Genomic DNA, 10,959 nt, shown 5'->3' with positions numbered 1-10,959 from the left:
GGCGGTGGGGTTCGGCGAGCGGCGGCGGCCTTCGGGCTCCGGCTCCGGCGGTGGGGTGCGGGGCGGGTGTGGGGCGGCGGCGGGGTGAGAGGGAGGGGGCGGCGGCGGGGTTTATAAAGAGGGGGGAAAGGGGTGCTTGGAGGAGGGGGCAAGGCGCGGCGGCGGGGTGTCCGTGGCGGACACGGCGGCGGCGTCCGGCGTGCTCACGGAGGAGAATGCGGAGATGAGCCGGCGGCTCGGCTAGGCCTCGGCCCGGTCGGGCGCGGCGCGAATTTTTTTTTAAAACGTTCCGCCGAAAAATTCGTAGAAAAATAAATAGAAATCCAAAAAAGATAAAACAAATTTTCCCCGTCTAGTTAGAATATTTAGAACAGGGTGAACATTTTTTGACACAAAAATAAATTTTTGAAAACATGCAATATTTTTTTAATGCAAATAAAATCCGAATAAAATCCAATAAATGATTTTAACATTTTTCCTCCAATATTTCAATTGTTTTGGAGAAGTCATATTTTCTCCTCTCATTTATTTTTAATGAAATATTTTTCCGGAGAGAAAAATAATTAAAACCAAAATCCTCGTTTTATTATTTGATGAAAATCAAATATGAAAATTCGAGAAAATCCCCAACTCTCTCCGAGGGTCCTTGAGTTGCTTAGGATTTATCGAGGATTTGTCAAAATGCAATAGAAAATATGATATGCAATGATGATCTATGTATAACATACCAAATTGAAAATTTGGGATGTTACAAACCTACCCCCCTTAAGATGAATCTCGCCCTCGAGATTCGGGTTGGCTAGAAAACAGGTGGGAGTGGTCCTTCCGTAGATCTTCCTCTCGCTCCCAGGTGGCTTCATCTTCCGTGTGGTGACTCCACTGGACTTTGCAAAACTTGATAACCTTACTACGGGTAACTCGGCTGGCATACTCAAGAATCTTAACTGGTTTCTCCTCATAGGTCAAATCACTTTCCAGCTGAATCGCTTCCAGCGGCACAGTATCTCTCAGTGGTATCTCAGCCATCTCTGCGTGGCACTTCTTCAACTGGGAAACGTGAAATACATCATGAACTCCTGACAATCCTTCGGGCAATTCCAGCATGTAGGCAACTTCTCCCATACGTTCCAAAACTCTGTATGGTCCGATAAAACGGGGCGCTAACTTTCCCTTAACTCCAAAGCGCTTCACTCCTCGAAGTGGTGATACTCGAAGATAAACTCTGTCTCCAACTTCGTGAACTGTCTCCTTTCGTTTAGATTCAACATAACTCTTCTGCCTGGACTGGGCTACCTTGAGCCTATCGCGAATCAACCTCACTTTCTATTCAGACTCCTTAATCAAATCTGGTCCAAACAACTGACGGTCTCCAACTTCGTCCCATAGCAACGGTGTTCTACACCTCCTTCCGTACAAAGCTTCGAAAGGGGCCATCTTCAAATTGGTTTGATAACTGTTGTTATACGAAAACTCTGCATATGGCAAATTGTCGTCCCAACTAGATCCATAATCTAGTGCACAAGCTCTCAACATGTCCTCCAAAATCTGGTTGACTCTCTCGGTCTGTCCATCTGTCTGTGGGTGAAAAGCTGTACTAAATTCTAGCCTGGTTCCCAAAGTTTCATGTAACTGCTTCCAAAACTTCGAGGTAAATTGGGTTCCTCTGTCTGATACAATGGTCCTCGGAACTCCATGCAAACATACGATCCTGGTCATGTATATCTTTGCCAACTTAGCACTGGTGTAAGTGGTCTTCACTTGAATAAAATGAGCCACTTTCATCAAACGGTCGACTACAACCCATATTGAGTCATAGCCTGAACGAGTCCTGGGTAATCCCGTGATAAAATCCATGCCTATTTTATCCCACTTTCATTCGGGTATCGGCAATGGTTGTAGCAATCCTGCTGGCTTCTGATGCTCTGCCTTCACTCTCTGACATACATCACAAACTGCTACATACTGTGCAATATCCTTCTTCATTCTGGTCCACCAGAAAGTATTCTTCAGATCCAAATACATCTTGGTATTTCCTGGGTGAATCGAGTACGGTGAATCATGGGCTTCTTGCAAAATCAACTTCCTGATCTCCGGGTCTTTTGGCACATAAACGCGGTCCTCAAACCATAAGGTATCGTGCTCGTCCTCACGAAATCCCTTGGCTTTTCCTTTGCTCATCTTCTCCTTTAACTCTTCAATCTCCTTGTCTGTCTTCTGAGCTTCTCTGATCCTTTCCATCAAGGTAGACTGAATCTCCAGTGTCGCTAAATAGCCTCTTGGGACTATCTCCAAACATAGTTCGCGAAGGTCCTCGGCTAACTCCTGAGGTAACTCTCCTGTCATGAGGGTGTTGACATGACTCTTGCGGCTCAACGCGTCTGCTACTACGTTAGCCTTTCCTGGGTGATAATGCAATCTCATATCATAATCCTTAATGAGCTCCAACCATCTCCTCTGTCTGAGATTTAACTCCTTCTGCGTGAAAATATACTTCAAACTCTTGTGATCCGTATACACCTCACAATGGTTTCCGATGAGAAAATGTCTCCATGTCTTCAACGCATGCACCACGGCTGCTAACTCCAAATCATGCATAGCATAATTCTTCTCATGGGGTTTAAGTTTTCGTGAAGCATATGACACAACTCTTCCTTCCTGCATAAGCACTGCTCCAAGTCCTCGACGAGAAGCGTCGCAATAAACTTCATAGTCCTTGCGTTGATCTGGCAGAATCAACACAGGTGATGTAACCAATCGTTTCTTCAACTCTTGGAAACTAGCTTCACAATCCTTAGTCCAATTGAATTTGGTGTCCTTCTTCAATAGCTCAGTCATGGGCTTAGCAATCTTCGAGAAATTCTCGATGAATCTCCGGTAGTATCCTGCAAGTCCAAGAAAACTCCGGATTTCTCCAACTGTCGTGGGTGATTCCCAACTTGTCACTATGTCAACCTTGGCAGGGTCTACTGCTATTCCTTCTCCAGAAATAACATGTCCAAGGAATCCAACTTCCTTCAGCCAAAATTCACATTTGCTGAACTTGGCATATAACTGATGTTCTCTGAGCTTCTCAAGTACCAATCGCAAATGCTCCTCATGCTCTTCCTCATTCTTGGAAAAGACTAAAATATCGTCAATGAACACCACGACGAACTTATCCAAAACTCCATAAACACTTTGTTCATCAGGTTCATAAAATAGGCAGGTGCGTTAGTCAGACCAAATGACATAACGGTATACTCATACAATCCATATCTGGTGGTAAAAGCCGTCTTAGGTATATCCTGCTCTCGGATCTTTAACTGATGGTATCCTGATCGTAGATCGATCTTGGAAAATACTTTAGCTCCTTGTAGGTGGTCAAACAAATCATTGATCATCGGCAGTGGGTACTTGTTTTTGATGGTCACTTCATTCAATCCACGGTAATCAACAACCATCCTCAGCGATCCATCTTTCTTCTCCACTAGAAGTACTGGTGATCCCCAAGGGGACGAACTTTGGCGAATATAGCCTTTATCCAGTAACTCCTTGATCTGCTTCTTAATTTCCTCCAAATCTTTTGCGGGCATCCTGTACGGTCTCTTAGATATTGGCCCTGTGCCTGGCAAAAGTTCAATCAAGAACTCAATGTCTCTATCCGGTGGCATGCCTGGCAACTCTTCTGGAAATACATCCGGATAATCCTTCACCACTGGTACTTCCTCCTGTACAACTCCTGATAAGGAATTCACTTGAGTCCTCTTCGGCATATGCCGAGATACATACTTAATCCTTTTTCCTTCTTGGGTGGTAAGCAAAATCGTCTTGCTGGCACAATCGATGTTTCCTCCATACAACGATAGCCAATCCATTCCCAAAATCACATCCAAACCTTGCGACTCCAAAACTATTAGGTCTGAGGGTAAAACATGCCTACCAATGGCCAATGGCATCTGAAAACATCCTTGGCTTGCCATATACTCTGCTCCTGGCGAGGTTACTAACATAGGGGTTCTGAGAACTTTGGTGGACAGCTTAAACTTATTCACAAATCCCCTTGATATGTATGAATGCGATGCACCAGTATCGAAAAGAACGGTTGCAGTAAATGACTTAACCAAAAACTTACCTATTACTGCATCAGGCTGTGCTTCAACCTCCTCCACGCTCACATGGTTCACGTGTCCTTTGTTGAACGGGTTCGGCTTCTTCCCAGAGCTTCCATTGCCATTTCCATTTTGGGCTTCCGGACATTCATTGGCATAATGTCCAGTCTTCTGGCACTTAAAGCAAGTGACTTGGCTCAGGTCCCTCTTGGCTGGGGTAGATGGGTTGGTGCGGTTCTGTCCGTTACTTCCTCCATTCCCATTACCATTTTTAGAGCCATTATGGTTGTGCGAACTACCTCCTCCATGGGTATGCTGAAACTGTCCTCCCGGCTTCTGGGCAAAATGTGGTTTCTGTTGAGCTCCAGAGTTATACTTCCCTTGTCCATACTTCCTCTTACGGTTTTCAATCTGCTGTTGCTTCCCTTCAATCATGAGAGCTCTATCTACCAACTCCTGGTAGTTGTTAAAGGTTGCTATCATCAACTGCATACTCAGTTCATCATTCAGTCCTTCCAAAAATTTCTCCTGCTTGGCTGCATCTGTAGCAACGTCATCTGGTGCATAACGTGCTAATTTACTGAATTCCTCCACATACTGGCCTACGGTGCGTCCTCCTTGGCGTAGGTTGCGAAACTCACGCTTCTTCATAGCCATAGCTCCTGCTGAAACATGAGCTGTACAGAAAGCTTGCTGAAACTAGTCCCATGTGACAGTGTCAATAGGGTGCGTGGCTGTATAATTCTCCCACCATGATGCTGCAGGTCCATCAAGCTGATGTGCGGCAAAACGCACTCTTTCAGCATCTGTGCATCCTGCAGTAGTCAACTCCCTTCCAACTTTGCGGAGCCAATCATCTGCAACAATCGGCTCGGTGCTACTGGAAAACACCGACGGGTTTAGCCTTAAGAAACGGGCTAAGTGATCAACAGGTGGTGGTGGCGGTGGGTTGTTGTTGTTGTTGTTGTTGCCTTGGTTCTGCACTAACACTTGCATCAGGGCATTCTGTTGCTGAATCAACTGGGTGATCTCTGGTGGGAAAACAAATCCGGGGTCGCGTCTCGGAGGCATCTGATGGGTTAGAAAAGATGAGAGTTAAGAATAGAATGAGGTCTAGAGGAAAACACTACCCATATGCTCATGAGACAAATACAATCAATATCACTCAATCAATTCAAACAAGGCATAACAATCAATCTAACTAGCGTTACAAAGTGCTTGAACTATACTATTAAATGGGGGAAAACTACTACTGATATGGTGGTCTACTTAGAAATTCTGATCCGTTGAAGACTCCATGATGTCTGATCCAACTTCATTAACAAAGTCATCTTCACTTGGTTCCGAGTCGGTGTCGTCGATGATGATGTAGTTATCCGGACAAGTGCATTCGTCATCCTTTGCTTTTGGCACTGGATTTCCCATGAATACTCCAATCTTCTTCTCCAGGTCGTCATTCTTCCCTACTAGTGCGACGATTTCCTCCATATAATCCTCGCGTGTAGCCTTGAGTTCTTCCTCCAGCTCCTTGATCTTCGTCAATGCCTTCTTCAGTTCTTCCTTGTCCGAGCACATCTGGTTCTCCTGGCGACTAATGTGTTGGTTTTGCTCCTGGATGAAAGCTGCAATTGATCCATCCTTCTTGGTTCTGATCATCTCCCATTGCGCGTCTCGGCGTCCACAAATCTGATAAATTGTATCCTTAAGCTCCCTGTGGTAGACTTCTCCAATGCGTCCCATAGCGATGTGGGCTGCCATGCTCTTCCCTAAACTCCAGGTTGGTGCTTCGAAAACCAATCTTATGGGTTCAGTAACTGGCACAAACGTCCTTCCTGGAATGTGAACTTGAATCTTCCAGCTCTCCTCTTCGGGTAATGTGGCGTTGTAGGTTCTGGTGATGCTTGGTATTCCTATGTTCAAGTACTTAGTGACTTCCTTCAAATGTCGTCCAAAAAGGCGTGTCTTCATCTGGTTGCATGAACTTGCTCCTTGTATCCGCCATTCCTAAAAGAGTAGAAAGTGGAGAGGGGTTAGAAATGAGAAGAGAGAAGTGTTCTAGGGCTTAAGCTTAGTGGTCGTGTCCTACAGTCAGCGTGTGCTCTGATACCACCTTTGTAGCGACCAGACCTCAAATAGTCTGTGCTGCTGTGCACCAGTGTCATCCCTGGATCAGTAATGCTGACACGCACAGTACAAATGGAGGATTTATAACAGAGTAGCAATCACACACTTATTACAACGAATATCTCCAAAGAGAATAAGTATGATAAATATGGCTTAAGGCCATCTAAAAACGATAACAGCGGAAGACTTGGAAGATAAGTGAGTCCATCAACTCCAGCGGCATCACTGAGTATAAGACCACGACCTAAGGCACCTTACTCGTCGTCTGAAAAGTCTGCAACATGAAACGTTGCAGCCCGAAAACGGGTCAGCACATGGAATATGCTGGCAATGTAACACATAGAGAAATAATGAACAGTAATAATACTATACTACATGCATATAAGGCTGGTGGAAAGCTCTATGGTTAAAGTTTTTGCGGAAAGCCAATTTTTCCCTACTGCAGAGGAATAAATTTTATTTAACTATCATGGTGGTTGTTAAACATTGAGATGGTTGAAAGCATCTCAATCCCAATTAGGTGTCATCAATAACCCAACAAAATTAATTAAAACTAACATGGTGATGAGATTCACATGATAATCCAGGTACTAGATACTCAAATTGTCCATAACCGGGGACACGGCTAACCATGATTAGTTTGTACACTTTGCAGAGGTTCTGCGGCGGGGTGTCCGTGGCGGACACGGCGGCGGCGTCCGGCGTGCTCGAGGAGGAGAACACGGAGATGGGCCGGCGGCTCGGCTGGGCCTCGGCCCGGTCGGGCGCGGCGCGATGTTTTTTTTAAAACGTTCCGCCGAACAATTCATAGAAAAATAAATAGAAATCCAAAAAAGATAAAACAAATTTTCCCCGTCTAGTTAGAATATTTAGAACAGGGTGAACATTTGTTGACACAAAAATAAATTTTTGGAAACATGCAATATTTTTTAATGCAATTAAAATTGCGAATAAAATCCAATAAATGATTTTAACATTTTTCCTCCAATATTTCAATTGTTTTGGAGAAGTCATATTTTCTCCTCTCATTTATTTTTAATGAAATATTTTTCCGGAGAGAAAAATAATTAAAACCAAAATCCTCGTTTTATTATTTGATGAAAATCAAATATGAAAATTCGAGAAAATCCCCAACTCTCTCCGAGGGTCCTTGAGTTGCTTAGGATTTATCGAGGATTTGTCAAAATGCAATAGAAAATATGATATGCAATGATGATCTATGTATAACATACCAAATTGAAAATTTGGGATGTTACAAGCCGTCTCTAAAGCATAACCACAAAACGATACCGGTAAATCGGTAAGAGACATCATAGATCACACCATATCTAATAAAGTGCGGTTATGATGCTCAGACACACCATTACGTTGTGGTGTTCCGGGTGGCGTGAGTTGCGAAACTATTCCGCATTGTTTCAAATGAAGACCAAACTCGTAACTCAAATATTCACCTCCACGATCGGATCGTAGAAACTTTATTTTCTTGTTACGATGATTTTCCACTTCACTCTGAAATTCTTTGAACTTTTCAAATGTTTTACACCCATATCTGCTCAAATCATCTGTGAAGGTCAGAAAATAACGATACCCGCCGCGAGCATCAACACTCATCGGACCGCATACATCAGTATGTATTATTTCCAACAAGTCTGTTGCTCACTCCATTGTTCCGGAGAACGGAGTCTTAGTCATCTTGCCCATGAGGCATGGTTCGCAAGCATCAAGTGATTCCAAAAGCCCATCAGCATGGAGTTTCTTCATGCGCTTTACACCAATATGACCTAAACGGTAGTGCCACAAATAAGTTGCACTATAATTATTAAACTTATATCTTTTGGCTTAAATACTATGAATATGTTTGTCACTACTATGGAGATTCAACAAAAATAGACCACTCATCAAGGGTGCATGACCATAAAAGATATTACTCATATAAATAGAACAACCATTATTCTCTGATTTAAATGAATAAATGTCTCCCATCAAACAAGATCCAAATATAATGTTCATGCTTAACGCTGGCACCAATTAACAATTATTCAGGTCTTAACCTAATCCCGATGGTAGATGTAGAGGTAGCGTGCCGACGGCGATCACATCGACTTTGGAACCATTTCCCACGCGCATCGTCACCTCATCCTTAGCCAATCTTCGTTTAATCCGTAGCCCCTGTTTTGAGTTGCAAATGTGAGCAATAGAACCGGTATCAAATACCCATGCGCTACTATGAGCATTAGTAAGGTACACATCAATAACATGTATATCAAATATACCTTTCACTTTGCCATCCTTCTTATCCGCCAAATACTTGCGGCAGTTCCGCTTCAAGTGACCAGTCCCGTTGCAGTAGAAGCACTCAGTCTCAGGCTTAGGTCCAGACTTGGGCTTCTTCACTTGAGCAGCAAGTTGCTTGCCGTTCTTCTTGAAGTTCCCCTTCTTCCCTTTGCCCTTTTATTGAAACTAGTGGTCTTGTTAACCATCAATACTTGATGCTCCTTCTTGATTTCTACCTCCGCAGCCTTTAGCATCGCGAAGAGCTCAGGAATTGTCTTATCCATCCCTCGCATATTATTGTTCATCACAAAGCTTTTGTAACTTGGTGACAGTGATTGAAGAACTCTGTCAATGACACTATCAACCGGAAGATTAACTCCCAGTTGAGTCAAGTGATCGTGGTACCTAGACATTTTGAGTATATGTTCACTGACACAACTATGCTCCTCCATTTTGCAGATGTAGAACTTATTGGAGACTTCATATCTCTCAATCTGGGCATTTTCTTGAAATATTAACTTCAACTCCTGGAACATCTCATATCCTCCATTACGTTCAAAACGTCATTGAAGTCCCGGTTCTAGGCCGTAAATCATGGCACACTGAACGATCGAGTAGTCATCAGCTTTGCTCTGCCAGGCATTCACAACGTCTTGTGTTGCTCTTGCAGCGGGTCTTGCACCTAGCGGTGCTTCCAGGATGTAATTCTTCTGTGCAACAATGGGGATAATCCTCAAGTTACGGACCCAGTCCGTGTAATTGCTACCATCATCTTTCAACTTAGCTTTCTCTAGGAATGCATTAAAATTCAAAGGAACAGTAGCACGGGCCATTGATCTACAACAACATAGACATGCAAAATACTATCAGGTACTAAGTTCAATTAATCATATTACTTAAGAACTCTCACTTAGATAGACATCCCTCTAGTCATCTAAATGATCACGTGATCCATATCAACTAAACCATGTCAGATCATCACGTGAGATGGAGTAGCTTTCAATGGTGAACATCACTAAGTTGATCATATATACTATATGATTCATACTCGACCTTTCGGTCTCAGTGTTCCGAGGCCATATTTGCATATGCTAGGCTCGTCAAGTTTAACCCGAGTATTCTGCGTGTGCAAAAATGGCTTGCCCCCATTGTATGTGAACGTAGAGCTTATCACACCCAATCATCACATGGTGTCTCGGCACGACGAACTATAGCAACGGCGCATACTTAGGGAGAACACTTGTACCTTGAAATTTAGTGAGAGATCATCTTATATTGCTACCGCCGTACTAAGCAAAATAAGTTGCATAAAGGATAAACATCACATGCAATCAATATAAGTGATATGATATGCCCATCATCATCTTGTGCCTTTGATCTCCATCTCCAAAGCACCGTCATGATCACCATCGTCACCGGCTTGACACCTTGATCTCCATCGAAGTATCTTTGTCGTCTCGCCAACTATTGCTTCTACGACTATCGCTACCGCTTAGTGATAAAGTAAAGCAATTACATGGCGATTGCATTTCATACAATAAAGCGACAACCATCAGGCTCCAACTAGTTGCCGATAAATTTTACAAAACATGATCATCTCATACAACAATTTATATATCATCACGTCTTGACCATATCACATCACATCACATCAAGCCCTGCAAAAACAAGTTAGACTTCCTCTACTTTGTTGTTGCAAGTTTTACGTGGCTGCTACGGGCTTAGAAAGAACCGTTCTTACCTACGCATCATAACCACAACGATTTTTCGTCAAGTGTGTTGTTTTAGCCTTCAACAAGGACCGGGCGTAGTCAAACTCGATTCAACTAAAGTTGGAGAAACAGACACCCACTAGCCACCTATGTGCGAAGCACGGCGGTAGAACCAGTCTCATGAACGCGGTCATGTAATGTCGGTCTAGGCCGCTTCATCCAACAATACTGCCAAATCAAAGTATGACATGCCGGTATGCAGTATGACTATTGTCGCCCACAAATCTTTGTGTTCTACTCGTGCATATAACATCTACGCATAGACCTGGCTCGGATGCCACTGTTGGGGAACGTAGTATTTCAAAAAAAATCCTACAATCATGCAAGATCTATCTAGGAGAAGCGTAGCAACGAGCAGGGAGAGTGTGTCCACGTACCCTCGTAGACCGAAAGCGGAAGTGTTTTATCAACGCGGTTGATGTAGTCATATGTCTTCATGATCCGACCGATCCTAGCATCGAACGTACGGCACCTCCGTGTTCATCACACGTTCAGCTCGATGACGTCCCTCGTACTCTTGATCCAGTTGAGGCCGAAGGAGAGTTTCATTAGCACGATGGCGTGGCGACGATGATGATGAAGTTACCGGCGTAGGGCTTCACCTAAGCACCACGGACGATATGACCGAGGTGTGTAACTGTGGAGGGGGGCACCGCACACGGCTAAAAGATCAACTTGTGTGTTCTAGGGTGCTCCCCTCC

Source organism: Triticum aestivum, chromosome 6D (genome assembly GCF_018294505.1).
Source record: "Triticum aestivum cultivar Chinese Spring chromosome 6D, IWGSC CS RefSeq v2.1, whole genome shotgun sequence".
Lineage (NCBI taxonomy): Eukaryota > Viridiplantae > Streptophyta > Magnoliopsida > Poales > Poaceae > Triticum > Triticum aestivum.
The sequence above is the reverse complement of the archived record's forward strand: the minus strand, read 5'-3'. Positions refer to the sequence as shown.